Below are 21,264 nucleotides of genomic sequence, written 5' to 3'. Positions count from 1 at the left end.
GGTTTTTCCAGCGGTCTCCTCCACCCACCTCACACAGAGCTGGATACTCTTACTTCAAATATGCCCATCACTATGGCAACACAGATGCTTTGGTGGTTATACAACAATCACTTCACCTGGGAAACAGTGCTGAGGGAAAAAAAAATGCCAGCCTTTGTATGGAAAGGTCATTGGCAAGGCAGAAGGAGCTTCAGGTCACCTCTGCTCCATGGCTCCTCCTGCCACAATCTCCACAAGCCCTTCTGGAACATTTTTGCTCCTGCCCATAAGAAATTTAAGAGAATGTAATACAACTTCCAGACTTTGTGGTATGGTTCTAAATCTATATGGAATATTACACCCTGAAATTTGGGTGAAGAGCTGAAAAGATGTCATGTTCTATTTTGCATTAGTTATCTACTGATGTGCAGCAAATTACCTTCTTATTCAAAGGCTTAAAATGTTTACAAAAATATTATCTCACAGTTTCTGTGGTTCAGCAGTTTGGAAGTATCTTCACTGGGTGGTTCTGGATTGGGATTTCTCATGAAGTTGTGGTTAAGAGGTGAACTGGAGCTGTAGGCATCTGAGGCTGGACTGAAATTGGGGGTCTGTGATCAAGCAGGCTCACAGAGATGGCTGGAAAGTTAGTGCTGGCTGTTGGTGGAAGGCCTGTAGTCTTCACTGTGCAGACTTCTCCATGCAGCTGTTGGGGTGTCTTCAGAACATGCTGGCTGGCTTGCCTAGCTGAGTTATCCAAAAGAGAACAAGCTGAAAAGTGCAATGCCTCAGAAGTCATACTTCATCATTACTGCAATGTCTTAAAAAAAAGATTTATTATTTATTTCAGGGAGAGAGAGAGAGAGCAGGAAGGGCAGAAGGAGAGAGAATCTCAAGTAGACTCTGCATTCAGCATGGACCCTGATGTGGGGCTCTATTTCATGACCATGAGATTGCAACCTGACCTGAACCAAGAGTCAGATGTTCAACCAACTGCACCACCCAGGTGCCCCTGCAGTGTCCTTTGGGTTAACAAGCTCGCCCTATGTGTTGTGGCAGAGACTCTTTAGAGGAATGAACATCAGGAGGGGAGCATCACTGGGAACATGCTAGAGTCTGTTTACCATAAAAGGAGAAGATAGAGATTACTACCTAGCAACTCATTTTAGGGTTTTCTGGGTTAAACACAGGGTATTAATTTTTGGTGACCTGTGACCATACCTGAGCACAAAGCCCTGAACCTCCACATTCAAACCACCCTCCCCCCACCCCGCAAGCATCCTTTATGCCACAGCTTCCAACTGTGCCACTGACAACCCTGAGTTAGTTAAAGGTGCTCGGAGATACTGATCTCCCCAGGTGTGGGGAAATTGAGCTGGGCTTGAGGTAGATAGGGACAACTGAGTAAATATTATTATTTTCTATGTGTTCTGTGACTATATGTAAACTGTATATGACTGCTATATGAAAATATCTATTCTCAATTATTAGGAAAGTCCCTTTGCCAAGATACCAAAAAAGAGCATTAGGCTCCCATTCTGTGCATGATGCAATGTTCAATATATGTCCAATAAGTTAATGTATTAATAGTGCTGTTCAGATATTCTGGAAATCAGTAATCTGTGGTCTGCCTATGTTGTAAATACCAGAAGACATGTACTTTAACTTCATATAGTTATAGGTTTATTTACTTCTCATTTTTAGTTCTGCCAATTTTTCCTTTGTATTTTTTGAATCAATATTATTTGCTATTTCTAAATTTAAACCTTTAATATCTTCCTGGTAGATAGAAACTTTTACCCTTCTGAAATGAACCTCTTTATCAGTAGGAATGTTCTTTGTAAGTTTAGTTTCACTGATTCTTTATTAGCATTTATATCAATCAATTCTATGTTTTTACATGCAAACTTTCTGAATGTATCTGTTTTAGACTTCTTTTGTAGACGGCAAATTGTTAGATTTTATTATGTTATGTTTTGTTTTAAATACTGCCTGACAGACAAGGGAAACAAAAGCAAAAATAAATGATTGGGACTACATCAAATAAGAAGCTTTTGCACAGGAAGGAAGCCATCAACAAAACAAAAAAGCTATCTACTGAACGGGAGAAAATATTTGCAAATGATATGGCTGATAAGCGGTTAATATCCAAAATACATAAAGATCTTCTATAACTCAAAAATCTATATAACCTCAAAAACTTATATAACCAAAACCACAAATAATCCAAATAAAAAATGGGCAGATGACCCTCTGATGCAGCCATGGTGGAAAACAGTATGAATGGTCCTTGAATAATTAGAAATAGAATTACCATATGATCCAGTAATTCCACTACTGGGTATTTACCCAAAGAGAACAAAAACACTAATTCAAAAAGAGACAAATACCCCTGTGTTTATTACAGCATTGTTTACAATAGTCAAAATATGAAGCAACCCAAGTGTTCATCAATAGATAAATAGAAGGGAGATGTGGTATGTATACCTGCAATTAAACTATGTATCACTGACTCACCCTTGTGAATGCCTCCCCAAGAAGGAAGACTCTTCTCTGGCCCTCAGTTTTGTTCCTTCTTCCTATGAAGACTACATCAAATGGATTCAATTTCTACCATAGATCTTTGTAGGCATCATAAAATTTAATTTTAACAGATACAACCAACAGTATTAAGAAAACATACCCTTAACTTTGATTCTGTTTGTTTAAGCTAAATTTCAATGTCATTTTAACAGACTTGGACTGTAAATAGTTTAAGTTCCGTTGCCAAGAACCAATTATCTACAGCGAGCAAAAACCAAATGATTTTATGCAGAATGAATCATGCGGGGAGCTTCCAAATTCTCAGCAGGCAAATTGGCTCAGATAAGATGTAATATTGTTGCTTGATTAGAGATGAAGCAGCCAACTTAAGGTGGCTGTTTTTAGGGGCTGAAGGGGACACAAATCAAATAATATTCATGTGGAATTTCCCAAATTCCATCAAGACACAGGGATTCTATGTACTTCTCTGGTTGAGGCCTGATTATTATTCTCAAGTGAACTTATTGTTACTTGCCACTCTGTTTTTTCACAATTTTCTAATAGTCATCTCTACTTATGGGGTAGCAACCAGCATGGTCTGAGACAAAAGATTGAAAATTTTTTTTCCCAAACAATAGATACTTCTTCTAAGTTTATAACTCCAATGATCAAAGACACTGAGAGCTTTCACTGGTCCTTTGTTTTCACCAACTTTCTGGATTTATATACAAAAATATCTATATAATATAGTTTTAAAACTTATTAGAATCATAATTTTCTTTTCTAAGAAACTGATGAAAGCTATGACTGGTCCACTAAACTCACTTTCATCCAAATCTACACACACAAGTTCATACACAATTTGTCCCTAGTCTTTTATGAGGTCTCTGTGAAGCTGAGTTGAATCTGAGATTGAGAACCTTTGCCATAAATCTACTGTGAGAGACCCCAAGGATTGTTGGTCTTTAGTTTCAGGACCTAGAACAGGGATGTGATAAGTTTCAAATAAATACATATTTGCCTGAGATAAATAATATCTAAACAGACCAGTTCCTTTTTATACACATATGTGCTGGCTTCTCCAGTCTTATTTTTTTGCTTTTTGTACTGTATCTAGCTCACACTAGTTCTCCAGTGGAGACTTGGCTGAGGAAACCAGATGACTCTGATGTGATTCTTCAAGAGCATATTTATGTGGCAAGATGGCAGTAATTAGTGATGGAAAACATTGATCTCAGAGTATTCCCTAATATTAGTTCCTGTGTTTCAGTCCTCCCGAATGGCTCTCACATGTGACTGTATAAGTTTCTGTGCAGAGCACCTCCACTCTGTGATTTTTGTCTTGTAGTTCATTGTGAACTTATCATAGGATCTTGGAAGTTTTCTACAGAAGTAGAAATACCTTTTGCTAAGAAGCAAAAGGTGGGCACTGGCATTCTTCTTGTCCATGTGGCTACTACTCCTCCACAAAAAGAACCTGATGGGATTTGGTGGCACATTTGCAGCCTGGGGCTGGTTTCAGATTATTTAACTCAATAGATGTACTGTAACTTAAATACATTTACACCAAGAAAGAAAGCACCTTCCTCTTCTGTTTCTTTTTAAGCTCACTTAGTGGAAAATTAGATAAGCTAACAGGACGTTAGCGTCATTTAAAAAAAAATGACAACATTCTATTACCTAGGAGACATTTATTCATAAAAGAGAAATGCCTTTTTCATTCTGGAATATCTTTAGAGCAGGCAGCAAACTGTGACTCAGAGTAGTTGTGAGGGTGATTGAAAGATGCTTCTCTCCTGAGAAGCTATCCACCAAAATTTCCTGAAGGAAGAAACCTCTAAATTCACAAATGAAATCCTAAAAAGCAAGGCAGACACCTAATCATTTCTAATTATCTACAGCTCTCATTTGGCCTTAATGGAGCTAAGTCCTCACTTCTGTGATTAATATTTAATACGTATTTCTGTGATTTTTCTTAAGGTGGGCATAGCTTAAAGACCTTACCTAGTATTTAATTCAACTGATTTTTCACTGGCCATGGTTTTTTTGTGGAAGAGAAGTGCCTTCTCATGCATGTGCTTTGAAGTTGCCCTGATCTGGGTTTAACTTCCATTCTGCTGTTGCCATACTATATGACTTAGGGTAATTTAACTACCACCTGTTGTCCATGTGGCTACCATGTGTCCACCTGTGCCTCCATTTTCTCATCTGTGAAAATTCACTTATAGTATTTCTGGAAGGACAACATGCAATGGTGCATATACACCATAGGCACAAGCCTCGCACATATGGCATCTAGTGATAGGCGCCTCTACGGGAGGACTAGAATTTTTTAGCCAAATTATAGATGAGATCCGTGGATGGATCCAAGCTGATAAAAGTCCTTGAACCTAGAACCTGGAAATTCTGGGAATCCCTCTAGTGTCTGACAATGAACCATTTGTACCCAAGAAGCACTCAAATTTAGGGCAACCTGATCCATGTCTACATCTGAGAAATAGATTATAGGACAGAGAAAAATTCTTTACTATCGGACAATAAGATCTTTATTTTGTCATTGCTTTTCACTCGTAGTGCTTAAGAGGAAGCTGTCTCAGGGAGTGGGGAGAGGGATTCCTATCAAGTGAATTAAACCCAAAGGAATGATTAATCTCGTTGCCAATTAACATCTTCTGAGCACCCTGTGGTTTGATTTACACATGAAAAGTCAACTGGAATTATCATTAAGATTACTCTAATCAAAGATTTTTTTTTAGTTCAATTAAGATAGCATCCTTTTAGGTGTGATTAATCTAATGTTGAAAGATAAAATGAGCTTGACTTTCACACATCTCCCCTAGTTTAATCCGTTTCTTTGCAACACTGTTTTAGTTGCTTTGCAAATCTTACTTTTATCCTGGAAGAGCATTAAAGGTTCATTAATGAGTGTTTACATAGTTACACACATATAAACACACACACACACACAGGCTGATGTTCATGATAGAAAAGAACAATTATCACACAATTTAAGGTCCTGTTCATATATGTGATATCAAGGCAAATCATGTTGTTTATTTTTTACTAAAAGTAAATGATAATGTATCGGGATTTTTCCCAATCTTGTTTCTTTTTTTAAAAAGATTTTATTTATTTATTCATGAGAGAGAGAGAGAGAGAGGCAGAGACACAGGCAGAGGGAGAAGCAGGCTTCATTCAGGGAGCCTGACCTGGGACTCACTCAATCCTGGGACTCCAGGATCATGCCCTAGGCTGAAGGAGGTGCTAAACCACTGAGCCCCCCGGGCTGCCCCTCAATCTTGTTTTTATAGTAAAACCCCAATATTAAGTATAGATACTTAGACACTGGTAACTGAGTCAACAGTTATGCTTAACTTCTAGGATAAAATACAGCTTGATGGTAGAAATAGAAATATCTTCATTTTGTGAAGATAAATATACATTAAAATAAGAGGCTTAATTCGTCCTTTGGAAAATAAGGAAAGAGATTCTTTTCTACCCCTTTTACTTAGAGTGTTTTGCCTTAGAAAGCTAGTCATGGTACACATATTTCTCCTGCCTTCGAAATGCATATAAATCCCTTTGAAGAGTAGGAGGGCTTTTTTTCAGCTTTATGACCCAGGAATGTCTTTCTCAGAACCTGAGAGCCTTCTCTTTGGAATGTGAACCCCAAAGGACATACATCCCTATTCCCCGCTCTCTGTGAGAGGGTAGGGGCCTATTCAGTGGGCTCCTTGCTTCAGTTTGCAAAATTATCTCCTGTCATAAAGATATGAGGAGGTAGTATTTTCCTCTGGATAAAGCCAATTAGATAATACAGATGGTCATCCATCTAGCAGGTAAAGTTACAACAGATCATGTATGACAACTGATGCTGTCAAGGCCACAGTCTTTGAGAAACACATTGTTTCTTGATTATGTGTATATACATAATGGGTTGTATCTGCTTGGCTATAAAAGGATGTCATCTCTTTCTATCTTTGGGGTTTGTGGATCTCAGTGGGTTGCCAGTGATGAGCATCGCACTCTGGTTTATTGCTTGTTCAATAATAAAAACATTTTCTTTCTCTACTACCTTTGGGGAAAGGATTTCTGTGCTAGAAGACAATTTTGTTTTTAATAACATTTCCCCAATAATTTGACAAATTTTCCTAGGGACTATTATTGCTAGTCTTTTAGACATAGGGGCTTGTTTAGTAACCAACACTGTCAAAAATGGTATTATGAAGCTGATATTTCAGTGATATCTTATCCACAAACCAACTATATTAAAAATTATATGTTAGAGGTACCTGGGTGGCTGAGTCAGTTAAGCATCTACCTTTGGTTCAGGTCATGATCCCGGCCGGGGTCCTGGGATCAAGTCCCACATAGTGCTCCCTGCTCAGCAGGGAGACTGCTTCTCCCTCTCCCTCTGCCCCTTCCCCCTGCTTGTGCTCTTTCTCACTCTCTCTCAAATAGATAAAATCTCTTTAATAAATTGTTTTATGTTATTCCTCAGCATAATAATATCTAGGGATGTGAGTTTGCTTTCAGCTTTCACTTCTGAATAATTGATATCTGTCACCATTTCTCATGCTTTTGATATGTAACCTAAACTGTCAAGGAACTTGAACACAGTCCTGTCTAAATGACATTGCCACTTTGTATTGGGATTAGAGCAATAGCTATTATGTGATTTCTGATGGTCTAGAATGATAGACATAGATTAGTTTATAATTTTCAATATTATTCAGTACTCCATGGTTTATACACCTTAACATTTAAACAGATCAAAGTTTTCTTCTTTTCATGAGTCTTTTCAGTTCTAAGAAATTTAAAATCTAGGGCGTATTCTAGAGATGTAGTAAGGAAAAAAGGTTTGTGAAATTTGAAATAACTTAATGACACATATAGAATGGCCACCCAAAAAAAGCAATAATATTCATGGGAACTCTTACCTTATGAATTAATCAAACCCAAACAAAAATTTTAGTAAATGTTAAAAACATAGTCTGCTAAAATAAAATTCTTCTAGAAGGGAAATTTAAGAAATGCTTGAATACTGTGATGGTCACAGGTACCACTGCCCAGAATATCCACTGTCACTCTTAGCAATCCATTGACAAATAATTTAGGTTAAAAAATTACCATTTTAGAAATTTCTCATTTTGTGAAACTTGAAAATGTATATCACTGTGCTTTTCTTGATATTTTTCTTCCAAATAAAGTGTTTTCAAGTCCTTCAAAGGTATAATTATTTGCCTCATAACTATTTGTATGATCTTAATGTATAAACCTGTATTTAATGAAAAATAGAGAAGAAATCTTAAGAAGTATACCATGGAAGGCCATTTATGGAATCCAGTTCTAAATTCTAATTTTAAGAATATATTTGTGCTATCTTGAAAGATTCTCCTGAAAACAGGTTGCTCTGCCACTTTCCTGTTTTAATTTTTATGTGAAGCTTATCAGTGCAAAAATTTACCTATCCTTTCCATTTATGTCCTGTAAAATTAAGACAAAGATCACATTTTACTTGATTTACTCCCACATCAAATGAGAATCAGCCCAACACGCCAAGGGAATCATGCTGATAACCTCTTTGGAAGGCTGTCATCAGGTAGGCCTGCAGGAAGGGTATGCCAGTAAATGGTAATTACAATGGACAATATGACAAGCATTTCATATTTAGCATTGTTTTCCACTCTTGGGTGACCCTAAGAAGTAAATGCTATTCTTATCACCTTCTTCTCTGGACAAGGAAATAGGCTTCAAGAGCTTGTCCAGGTGATGCAGCTAATATCTATCTCCAAAACCCATGCTTACTAGAGAACAGATGTATATATGTTTGTGTGTGTGTGTGTGTGTGTGCATGTGCCTGTGACATAATAAATATATATTTGGTTTCTGCCCCTGGTTCCTGGCCAGAGAGCCTTATTTATCTTTTTGTCTGGCTGTTCATTGCATCTCTTAAATATCCTTGCAATAAATTGATAATTGTGAGTAAGCACTTTCCTGAGTTCTGTGAGGTGATTTGGCAAATTATTGAAACCAAATACAGAGAGGATAAATCATAAAAAGGTCTGTAGGGCTTTTTAAAATCCTTACAATTGTTACTGAATAATCATGCCAGAATTTCTGAAAATAAGAAATACCCTATAGACTGGACTTCCTGTATCTTTACAGCTCTTTATAAAGCTCAAACCAATGTTTGGCCTTTCAGGAAAATCCCATAGAGCTGCTCTTGTCCCAGATACTCAGTATAAACATTTCTTCCTCTCCTTCTGTAAAGAGTCCTTTTACGTCATGGAATCTTAGAGCAGGAGATCTAGAGGCCCTCTGGCCCAGCCCCTCAGCCTATGTTTCAACTCAGTATGTCAGATACATTGTCAGATTAAGACTTCTTTGCTTCCCCCATAAGGTGAATTCTCAGTGGTTTTTACTCAACCAATATTAAAAATAGCAGAGTTTCTACACATTCATGCATGTTTTGAACCTAAACAAAAACCTAATTATCACAATAATGTAACAGTGCTTAATTTATCACAGTCATGGTCTCTCCATTTGTCTGTGTTTTCAGGAGCATGCTCCCCACTCTTTGTTTTAAGCATGAATGCTTAGGAGCTTTAGGTTAATGTTACAAATCTCAACAGAATTATCCTGGTTCCCAGATACAGGTATAGACCTGACATAACATCCTTGATCTGCTCTGGAATTAATACTAAGTCACACATCTATTCTCAAACATTCTCCTTGGTGACCTCCAGCATGAACACCCACCTCCAGGGCTATAAAAGTAGATCTACTTGTCTTGCATTACTGGGGTTTGAGCAAAAGACACAATCCTTGAATTGTGCATCTTTTTGTGTGGAAATGCTATTTGTGTTACAACCAGTCTGATCCACAGCAGAGCTATTATAAGGCATTGAACAGCAGCTTCATTTGGGCTCTGAGTGATCTCTGGTAATCTTTTTATAGTTCCCTATTCAGCTTCTACTTTCAGTTCTGGGGCAAATGTCCCAGACTCACCACCTTCTCAAGCCCCTCCTCCCTCCCTGGGATGTACCTCTGGCCAAATCTTGCCCATTTGTTTTTTCTGTTTCAGAGGAGTCTCACGTTCTCACACTGAAAGCTCTTCTGACTCATTGCTTACAAATTTCACACTGCTGCCCATCCTTCCCCATCTAGTCTTAGTTTTCAGATGTGCCTTGCTATTTGGTATGATGGATCTTTGCCCTCCCCACCCTACCCTCATCTGTCTGAAGAACTCCCATTCATTCTTTTTTAAAAAACTTATTTATTTAAAGTAGGCTCCAAGCCCAACATGGGGCTTGAACTCATGACCCTGAGATCAAGAGTTGCACATTCTACCCACTAAGCCAGTCAGGCACCCCTCCTATCCATTCTTTAAAACCATTCTGACATGCCTCCTTGGGCAGCTAAGCACTGATGATCTCTCACACTAGACAACCCCCCACATGAAATTCATTATACCTTCTTGGGTAGTTAAGTTTTTTTTAAGTTATTTGTTCTATACCTTTAAAAGTAGAGTATACCATCCTGGCTGAAGAAAGATGAAGCAAAGTAATAGTAACTGGTTCTTTAGCCTATTGGTTATTAACTATCAGTTTATACATCCAACAATGGGTCTATCACCTGCTGCCTTGTTATTTAAATTTTTTTTTTTTTTTTTTTTACAAAATGCTTACTTTGGACTTTTACAATATGTTTTAGTTCATTGGAGACTTTGGTTTTCATGATGCTTAAAAAATGTGTCATTCTTAACAACAACAAAAAGTCATCCTTTTGGTCACATAACCTTGATAGTGTCTTTTATAGATGTCCTTTTTAATCAGAGTGCTCCTGTGTGGAGCCAGTCTGAGTTCTTTTGATAGCTCTTTGATGGTCAGAAGTACATTTTTTTTAATGATGTTCCATCCTTTGTGGGCCACGTTCCCTTTCAGAATTTTGTCCATGGGGTGAAAACTTTAATTCTTCTGAATAGTTTTGATGTCTATCTTCCCAGAATCTAGATATATGTCTGATAATCTACATGTAGTGTTTATAATCTATTGCAGAATGAGCTTGCAGAATACTTTGTCTAAGATTATTATTTTTAAATTTCTATATTGCTAGTACTTTTTTTAAGCAGTTTTTTGTGCTGCATTGAGAACTTTTTTTTAAAGATTTTTAAATTTATTTTAGAGAGAGAGACAGAGAAAGTACAAGTGGGGTAGGGAGAGGGAAAAAGAGAGAAGCAGACTTCCCACTGAGCATGGAACCTGACACAGAATTTGATCTCAAGACCCTGAGATCATGACCCTGAGATCATGACCTGAGCCGAAATCAAGAATAGATTGTTTAACTACAGAGCCACCCAGGCGCCCTTATGTTACTAGTAGTTTGGATGAAAAAGGAATAGAAGTGTGGAATAGAAACTTCTCTCCCATCTCCTATAAATTGAGAAATGAAATTGTGACCAAGGCCAAGCAAGAATTTATCATTAGATGCTCTAGCTTTCACAGAGCAGATGTCAACTTTGTTGAAGAAGATTCTACTCTTGCCTCTCTGTAAATCCTTATATTTCCATGCTTGATCCTCTGTCCACTGTCCCTGCTTGTTTGGGTAAACCATGTGTTTCCTTTCCAGTATCTCTCTTTCTCCTCTTTCACCTTCAGTCACTGTGCTCTGTCCTTATTCAATCATTAATTCAACACAACATAGCACATACATACAAAACAGCAACTACTGTGTGGCAGGCAGGCACTATTCTCGACATCATCTTCAAGGACGTGAATTTCTCTGTAAGAACATACTTTACAAAAAAAGAGCTCTTTCATTCAACAAATACTGATAATCCTATGAGGTTCCAGGAAATTTCCTAGGTTCTGGATCTTTCTCTTTCTCCCTTTTAATATATATTTGTTCAGGAAAAAAAAAAAAAAGACCTATCTGCCATGCATGTGTTTCAAGAATGTCTTCTATGTCACCAGCACTCAGGGATATTTATGAAGTCATTTTATTACTACTTCTTCTCTGTTGCAATTAAGCATTTGAAATCACACACACATAAAAGCAATTAAATGACTTTTAAGTCTCCCAACATTAAGGCTTTCCTGGAATGTAGGATGCCTGCATATTTGCTCAGCCTATGGTTTTCTATCAGACTCTTTCTTCTTTTCCCCAAAAAGTCTGCACAAAAGTTTGGTTTACTTTAAATAATTTTCTATACTGGACGTTTCTCAGTACTTGTTTCTTAGACTGAAGCCTATATCCAGCCTGATGGGAATTAGTGATGTGTAACAAAGATTTCTGGCTCTCTGCTTTCAGAACACGTGTGGATGCATCTCTTTGCCACCTTAGGGTTGGGTGGGGGCATGTGATTGATTTGGCAAATAAACTGGGAGTGGGAGTGATGAGTGCTGCTTTAGAATCCAGCATTTAATTCCCAGCACAGTGAGGTCCTCTGAAACACTTTCCTTTCACCATAGCAACAACATTATTTGAGATGATGGCTGCTCGAATGACATCAGTCCTGGAAAGAGGAGACGAGGAGCAGAGCTCCTTACAAACTACAGTGCATTTGAAGGTGGAGAGAAAAACAGTCCATCCAAGTTTGGAGGTTGGTTGTTACTACAGCACATCCTAGCGTATCCCAGCTGAACAGTATGAATCCATCATTCTAGCAAACAGTTACAGACCTGGAGATGGAATTCTGGCATATGTTCAGGCAGATAAAATGCAAGCTCTGTCCCGCCTCTATTATAATCAGAGTCCTTCATTAAGATAAATGGAAAAGGACAGGTTATTATGTCTTGAGTTTCCAACCAAGAACTTCAAGGTCACTCAGAACGACTTCTGCATTTCATTTACCATTGTTTTCTTACAAAATCAACACTGAAGGTGATTTTCGGGTCTAATGAATCTTGGCACAGTTTCTGTGACGTCTTAAACTTTAATTACATTTCAATTATTTAATGACATTTTACAGGACAGATGTGAGGCTACAATTCACTCTGTGCATTACCAAATCATGGGATGTTTGAACCAAAATGCTTAACTTGGTAACATAACTGAAAAGGATTCATGGAGAGCAGCCCTCCAAAATTTCAGAAGAAAATACTGTTCTTTTTAATCATTTGTCTGTTAAGCCCAAAACACATTGTATTTGTTGGGTCTGGAATTCCACGTTTGGAAGTGTCATTTCACTTACAAGCTGTGTTTGTGAGGTTGGGATTCAAGGACCAATCTTATTTTTCCTTGCCCTTTCCACACAAAAAACTTGGATAAAATGTACTTTATGTGCTATAGACGTGTTCCATAAAGCCCACCTTCCATAGACATGAAAGATTTAGGAAATTTGTTATGCAATTGCATTTAAATATTATTTTTCTGTAAATTAAAACTTTATGTGGTTAATAAAATTGTTAATTAGACCTAATCAAACATATTGAAAAAGATAAAACAATTCCGACCAACACTTACAGACACAAAGCAGTTAATAGAAGTAAGTTACAAGTAACTGTTTAGTGTGTATGTATATATAAATATGTGGATATATATATTCCTCCCTGCTCCAAACATGAGGATCTAACTATCCCATGATTCTCTATCTTAGAGATAGACTCTTTTTAAAACTTCTCTATAGTGTGTGGTTTTCTGTTCAAAAGCCCTTGAAGGCTGCACCTTGAAGCATTTTCTCTTGCTGACTACTTCCAGCTTCCAAGAAAATGTTTCCTTTAAAACACTTTGCATCATTTCTTTGGAGCCATCTCCCTGACTGCCCCATATAGTCCTGTTCTTCAAAAAGGACAAGGAAAGAAGAAACTAACTTCAAGGTGGTGTTCCTGAGGCATCCTGAATTTTTAACCAATTTGATCATTCTGGTTGGAATCATGGTGCCACCTCCACAGCCCTTAATTCCCAGGTAGGGGCTCAGAGAGCCCTCTTGTTGGAACTGACACCACTTTGCATCTCAGTGTGATGTCAGATTGAGTTCCATACCCTGTGTGGCAAAGAAGGGCACAGGCTTTCATTCCCAGGGCTACCTGGGGCTCAGAAATACCTCATAGGTATGATGGCTGAGATACTAAGTTTCAGTCCTGGCATTCCACTTCTATACTCTTTGTAAGTCATATGAGAAAAATTGGCCTTTGACTGATCTTCTTTTGCACACAGAGGTACTCAGAAAAAAGATGTAATATGTGGGGTGAAGAAAGGTGGGAGTTCCCTGAATGTAGTTGATGGCTGGTTCATTGGTGGACCTTGCCTGCTGCAGGGTTTCACGAGTCCAGTTTGCTTGGTCTGGATGCATGGCCAAACTGGTTTAGAGCTGTTTCTGGTTGGAGGTCTACCAGCCAGGAGAAGGACTACTTTAGGTAGTTGGAAGACAAGCATTTTATGATCTCCTGGGAGAAATGACCCTAAATATACAGAAGTTTAGAGGAGCTTGTGCTTGAGCTGCACAGGTGAATGGACTCATCTGTATCTCCCCATCAATCACTGAATAGCCCTCTAGAATTTCCCATTGCATCAATAGAACATGGAAATGTTTTCTCTAAAGGGGATATGGGAAAACAATACCAATGAGGTTGCTCATCAGAACAGTGTGTGAGGGCAGCCCTGGTGGCTTAGTGGTTTAGTGCTGCCTTTGGCCCAGGGTGTGATCCTGGAGATCTGGGATCGAGTCCCACATCAGGCTCCGTGATGGAGCCTGCTTCTCCCTCTGCCTGTGTCTCTGCCCTTCTCTCTCTGTGTCTTATGAATACATAAATAAAATCTTAAAAAAAAAAAAAAGAACAGTATGTGACTATGTTTTCTAATCAGTGATTTCCCTGACAGTTTTTAAATTGCTTCAGGTTCTCTTCCATTTGTTTCTAGCTGTAAGATGTTTACCAATTAAGTAGTATTGCCTATAATTTGTCTTGTGTCCTAACACTGAAAGAACATAGACTTGAGCTTTCCAGTTGCTGGGTCAGTAACGTGGGACAAGTAGTTAATGCAATCTACGCATGAGTGTTCCTACCTGTAAAATGGGATTGTTGGACCAATGTTGCCCCATAACTTTGTAAACTACTTTTAAACAGAATTCAACGAGTAAGAAAATATACAAGAATCTCTTTGCAGAACAATAAAAAGTAATTTTACAAAGAGTACGATAGGCACAACTTGGCCAAATTCTTTGACCTTCCAGAAAGTAGCATGTCATTCATTTATGTATTTATTAACAAATATTAGAAGAGCACCCATCAATGTGCCAGACCAAGTGTTAAGTGCTGAGAGAGACTGCAATTATAGAAGGAGAGCTCTCTCCATTAAAATTAAATAATTTTTAAAATGCACGAAACAATGGGGGTGCCTGGGTGGCTCAGTTGGATAAGTGTCCAACTCTTGATTTCAAGTCAGGTCATGATCTCAGGGTCTTGAGATGGAGCCTCACTTACAGCTCTGCACTCAGTAGGGAGCTTGCTTAAGGTTCTCTCGTTCCCTTTTCCTCTGCTCCTCCCCAGCACGCCTCACCCCACACTCCTACGTGTGCTTGTACACTCTCTCTCAAAATAAATAATAATAATTAAAAATAATAAAATAAAATACAAAAGCAAGGCAGTAACGGGCTCTGTGTGGGAATTATCTCATTCAAAAAGTAGGGAAGAGATACAGTACAGATGCCAGAATACTAAGCAATCCTGTAATTTATCCAAAATATACACACTGACGAATCAATTCTTATTCGACCTGTGGTGTGGGTGTAAGCGAAGCACTATAGCTCCAGCTGCTGAGTTTAATGGAGCTTATTTGCATTTCAAACACCAGCACCTGAGGCCACATTCAAATAAATCTGCTCGAGGTAGGTAGGGAATAGGAACTCTGGTAGATTAATAATATACAATACGATTTTCTGCTAACATTTTATCTGCAGGGAAGATTCAGTTTACAGCAAATTAAGTAATATTTTTAAAAATTATATGTGAATGGGTTGTATAATCATTCCTAATCCAAACATACTTGCTTTGCGAGTTCTCCTAGAAATAAAGTTTGAATAGTTAGGTTTAGGAGGAATCACAATAAATAAAACCTCAAATCGGGGGGTGGGGGGGTGGGCAGCCCAGGTGGTTCAGCGGTTTAGTGCTGCCTTCAGTCCAGGGCCTGATCCTGGAGACCCGGGATCGAGTCCCACGTCGGGCTCCCTGCATGGAGCCTGCTTCTCCCTCTGCCTGTGTCTCTGCCTCTCTCTCTCTCTCTCTCTGTGTGTGTGTGTGTGTCTCTCATGAATAAATAAAATCTTAAAAAAAAAAAAAACCTCAGATGGATGCTGTCTTAAAAATTAAGCTTCAATAAGTGATTTCAGTTCCAAATGAATTCAGTGTATGATATGTACATACACGAAGGTGACAGTGATTTATGTAAGTGTAAGGTGTCAGTGCAAGCCTAAATTGTGTCTATGAATGGTATCCAGACACACCTGATGAACTGCTAGGTGGCTAGCCAGTTATTTTGCCCCAAGGACTTCTAAGATGCCTAAAAAAGAAATCTTCAAGGAGTATTACTGGCTAACACTGACAGAGCTACACCACATGCCATCTCTATTCTAAGCACATCCCACGTTCAGATGGGTTAACTCAGCTTACAACAACCCCATGAGGTAGGTACCAAAATGATCCCCTTTTTATAGATAGGGAAAGTGAGTTTCAGACAGGTAGAGTAGGTTGCCTGAAGTCACGCAGCTTGTAAGCAGCAGGACCAGGATCTAACCTTGGCAGTCTAGCGTCAGTCCTGCTTTTACCTGAATGCTGTCACGTGCTGAGCTTGACTCAGCAGCAAAGCCTAAGTTATCAAAAGAAAGAAGGATTCCCCAGGATGAAAGGAAGCTCCATAAGGGGCAAGAATATTTTCTGCTGTGCTCACATGAAACATAGAATTAACAGACAGGATCAGATTGTCAATTCAGACTTCTGTGAACCCCTATCCAGTACCAAGATTTGCCAATTATTTCAAAGATACAGTCAGTTAAGAAGCACAGACAAAACACAGACACCTTTGTGACTTCCCAGGCCATGTGGCACCCAGTGTCCTTTCCATTTTGGACACCTGGTCTCTGGACAGAATAATAGATGAGCTCTCCAAGTGAGGTTTTACTGGGCTCCCCCACATACTTTCAAGTTACAGCCCAGAGAGGTATGGAGTATGTGTGATATTCCGCAGGGAGCCCTGTCTCAGAGACTCTGGGTTTAATGCTGTAAGTAATCTGTAGCCAGGAACACCCAGGTAAAGTCATCCAATAGTTCAGGTCTCTCTTTCCTAGCAAATATCATTGCATCATTCCATCAACCCATGCCCAGAGTCTAAGGATGGTATGAATTATGGGTACAAGCGAAAAGAGCAATTTCCTTTCAAGATTTATTCAAAACTTGGTGAGATACAAGGAGGTATTGCTCTGGTGTAATTATGATAGATTGGAACACACCAAAAGGAAAAAGTCTCTTCCAGCAATTTCACCAAGCACTATGCAGTTTGGAACCATCCTAGACCTCATGACACTGTGCCATTGAAGGTGACAGACTTGCTGGTGTATGTATATCACCCACAGACGCTGCTGTCTATGCTTGAATACCAGGAGTGCCGAGCAGAGAACTAAAAATGAGTACAGCTGGCATCACTGGGCACCAAGGATATGCCAGGCACTGGGCCGACTGCTTGTGCAGGTTTTAACCCATTCGCTCCTCACACACAAGTCAACAAAGTAGATTATAATATTATAATTCCCTCACAGCAAGAGGCCTTTGACTTTCTGTTAAATAACCAGGTGTGTCAGGGGAAACCCAAGTGCAAGTCCAGGTTGTCACTTGTGCTTCTGACTGACTATAAATCTGAGGTTCCCTGACCCCTACTCAGGTTTGATTAATTTGCTAGAGCAGCTCACAGAACTCAGGCAAACACTTCCTTATGTTTGCCAGTTTATTAAAGGACATGATGAAGGATGAGATGAACAGCCAGATGAAGAGACGCATAAGATGAGGTCTGGGAGGGTCCTGAGCTTGGGAAATCTGTCCCCATGTCTTGCACGTGGAAGTGTCCACCCCCGGGAAGCTCTCCAAACCCTGCACCACTGGGATTTTATGGAGGATTCTCCATCAGGCGTGATGGATCATGACCTCCGTGGTCAGCCCCTCCCCGTCTCTGGGTAAGTGCGGGGTGGGGTAGTGTGGGGTTGAAATTCCAGCTTCTGATCGTGGCTTGTCCTCTCAGGTGACCAGCCTCACCCAGGAGCCGTCCAGGAGCTCCCGCAGAGTCTCCTCAGTAGAGCTAGAGATGCTCCGGTGCTCTTACCACCCAGGAACGTGCAGGGGTTTCAGGCGCCCCGTGTCAGGAGAGTGTAGTAGCGCAGAGGCCAGTGTGTGTGTTTTCTATTAACTCACATCATGGCTGCCCAAAGGAGGGCAAAAATACAAGAGGAGGGAGGTGGTGGAGAGCCAGAGGCAGCCTGGATCTCCTTGTCCTCCCCAACCTCGCTCTTGGACATGTCCCCGACACGCTTCTGAGCAATAGGGGGAGAGGAGCTCTGACTCACACCTCACTCTTTTGGTGAGAAACTGAAGGCTTCTCGCGGGAAGAATGCTCCGGGAGAACCCCGGCAGGGAGGGAGTCACCAGGACGTGGGCGCCAGAAGGAAGAGGACGTGAGGTGTAATGAAGCCGGGGGACTGTGAAGGAGCCCACAGGGTCTGGGGAGGGAGCTCCAGGCTTGCCTTCAGGGCTGGGCTAATAGCTATATCCAAGGATGCCAACAGCAAATGGTCACCACCCATCCCACTAAGCACACTTTGGACTCTAGCTCAGTAGTTTGGAGTCCATTTACCAGGATAAAGGGCTGTTTGAACCTTCTTTGGAGTTTTCTAGATGTGTTTAGTTGCTTGTTAGTGGGAAAGCAGCACCCAGCCTTCAGGGATGCGTGTATGTGCCACCACCACCAGCAGCAGGTACTGGACACAAGCCCAATGTGAAAGACAGAAGGTCACATGGATCCTTCATGAGGGTCCCCTGACCCACTAGTTGGTGGGACTGATTTTTCTGGCTGCCTTTCCTTATCTCCAAAAGTCACTGTGGGCCACGGATGAATTACCTGGTGTGCATGGTAAGGTTCACAGATTGAGTCAGTTCAGTTAGGCTCCCAGACTGAGAGAACATTCTTATTGATCCATCCCACTTCTAGGCCTGGCTCAAACTCTCCTCTAGGAAGCTCTCTGGGGAACCTTCCAGCTTAGGCACTTCTGGACAGAATTCCAACTTTCCTCCCCATTGTATTTATGTATGCTTCATATTACTTATCTCCAAGCAACGTGACCAATAAGTAATAATCCTTTAGAAAGCTGATAGATGCAGCATCTGGTTGGTCTATTTCTGTTCTATTTCAATTAACTCTCTAAAAATAATTTTGGGGAGGTATCTGAAATCCCAGTCTCAAGTTTTGCAAAGTGACAGGTCACAGAGATCCATTGTATTGTGTGTGTCATACTATGTGAGTGGTCCTGCACTTCAGGGTTAAAGAGATTATGCCATAATTTTCTCTCCTGTATTTGTTCATGTCTCTATTTTGGGGAGCTCTTCTCTGCTTTATATCCATTTCCTTCCACCCACCCGAGGTTAAATCTCAGTTCCTGTTACCTCTTCTGTCACACTATTTGACTCCTCCCTTCTTTCCCAACACCCTATTTCTGGGGACAATTGTTGTTCATGTGATCACAGATTTGTTACTCATCTCTGACAACTCATTTCTCAAGTACAGTTCATTTGCTCCCAGGGATACACTGTGGTGGGCCATGTGATTGACAAAAACCAACAGATCCCATAGAATGCCTCCTTTTAAGTGCCAATTTTACTTGGAGACTTGGGAAACTTTTATTTTAATCTCTTAAACATTATTCTTGTAATGTTTAAAATCTTTTTTTTTTCTTAGAGTGCACATGCACATGCGTAAGCAGCAGGGAGGGGCAGAGGGAGAATCTTAAGCAAGCTCCATGCCCGGTGTGGAGCTTAATGCAAGGCTCAACCACACAACTCTGAGATCATGACCTGAGCTGAAATCAAGAGTCAGACACTCCACAGACTGGGCCACTTGCGTGCCCCTTAATCTCAACCATTTTTGAACCACTTGTATTCAAGTACATATTAACAGAATTCCACTTTTTCTATGTTGGCCTACCCCAAATTGTGTGTCAGCTATATTTAGATGTGAATGTGGTAGTCTGTAAAGATGAATATCAATGCTTCCACTTCCTGTATCCACATCCTTGCAAGGTAGCATTACAGCTCTTCCCATGAAGAAGTTGGGGCTGTTTCCAGCCCTTGAGTCTGGGAGGACCCTAATATCTGTAAAATGTATTGCTTGCAGAGATTTGAAAAGCACTGTGCTTGGGATTGCTGCTCTTAGAACACTGCCAGGATGTGAGGTGTCCACCCTAGCCTGCTGGAGAATGAGAGGCCATGAGAGGAACAGAGGCGCCCCAGCTGCCAGTCAGCCAGCTCCAGAGCAGCTTGTCTGCTCACTGAACGCATGAATGAGCCTCAGAAGGGATCAGCCCAACCTACACCAGAAAACCTGCCCAGCTGAGCCCAGCTCCAGATTGCTGATCCACAGAATTGTGAGGTAAATGAATGATCATGGTTTTAAACCTCTACATTTGGAGATGATTTGCCATGAAGCAAAAACTAACTGATACAGTGAATAGGGAAAGGAAGAAAAAACTCCCAAGAAGTAAATGACTTTTATCTGGGAATTCGGGGTTATTAGAAAATCCAGTGTTATTGTTTGTCCCACTTAGGCTCTTCCACATTCTCAAACATCCTGAGCCATAGTTACCCAAAACTATCACTATTGTAGAAATACTTTAAAAAAAAAAAAAAAGTGTAAAAATTTAACAACAATAACAGGATTGTTTGCAATGAAAATGGAGCAAGTCCTGGGCAAGAACAACATGGAAAACACAATGGATCCAGCACATTAGAAATTACTTGAGACTTCTTTTGAAATTAGTTCCAGATACACTTTGCAGAGTAGGTGATAAAAAAAGAGGAAAAGATGTTGGAACCATGGAGCTGGTCCTGGTTCAGACTTAAAAAGTGGCAACAAGGTGAATGAGATACTCCCTCACTACCAGACGACTGATTTTGTTATTCTCCACAGACCTATGTAAACAATTGGTTGGAAAACAAATTCAACCTGGTTGTTTGTGTTACATTTGAATGTGTGCTTAGATGTAATGAGCTGGCTTGTGTATTGGTTTCTTTGTTCCCTATGTTTATAAAGATGAAATTTATGAAGTGTTTGTGCATGTTCAATGAGGTGGTCAAAATGATAAATTTGATAAAGGAAAAAAGCACATGGAATAATCACCTTGTAGTCACAGGGCAGAGTAATGGGAAATAACTTGAAGATTTGCTCACACAATAGAGCGGTGACTACTTAAATTGGTCAGCAGGTGCCATCTGTCTTGGAGACAAGCAGTACAGGGATGCATTGTCTGTAGAGAATTGAAAAATCATCACAAAGCCTGTAAAATTGGTTTGTTTATTAACATCACATATTCCAACAATGTAGAGCATTTCAGTGATAATATACATACTCCCCCACACACACAAGTGTGGACCCCCTGCAGCCCTCCTGCACCCCCCTTGCTATGGAGCTGCCATGGGGTGCTGCCTTAGCTGAAGAAGGTGCTACTCAGAGTTGGCAGACTCCAGCTTCCCTGCTGTTTCTTCCTGAGAAAAAATTGCAACAAGAGGG

The 21,264-nt window shown here is 40.0% G+C and overlaps 1 long non-coding RNA gene across 10 annotated transcripts in view; it reads left to right on the top strand.

Moving 5' to 3' along the window:
- The window catches only part of LOC144316033 (uncharacterized), a 106,973-nt gene that overhangs the window by 49,974 nt on the left and 35,735 nt on the right, over positions 1-21,264 (top strand). For all 10 annotated transcript variants that reach the window (XR_013381800.1, XR_013381803.1, XR_013381806.1 and 7 more), the window contains 2 exons: positions 11,976-12,106; positions 19,873-20,127. This is a non-coding gene — a long non-coding RNA (uncharacterized LOC144316033). The remainder of the gene's footprint in view (positions 1-11,975; positions 12,107-19,872; positions 20,128-21,264) is intronic.

The sequence above is a fragment of the Canis aureus genome, chromosome 6, assembly GCF_053574225.1.
Source record: "Canis aureus isolate CA01 chromosome 6, VMU_Caureus_v.1.0, whole genome shotgun sequence".
Lineage (NCBI taxonomy): Eukaryota > Metazoa > Chordata > Mammalia > Carnivora > Canidae > Canis > Canis aureus.
This window is presented reverse-complemented; position numbering and strand designations above follow the sequence as displayed.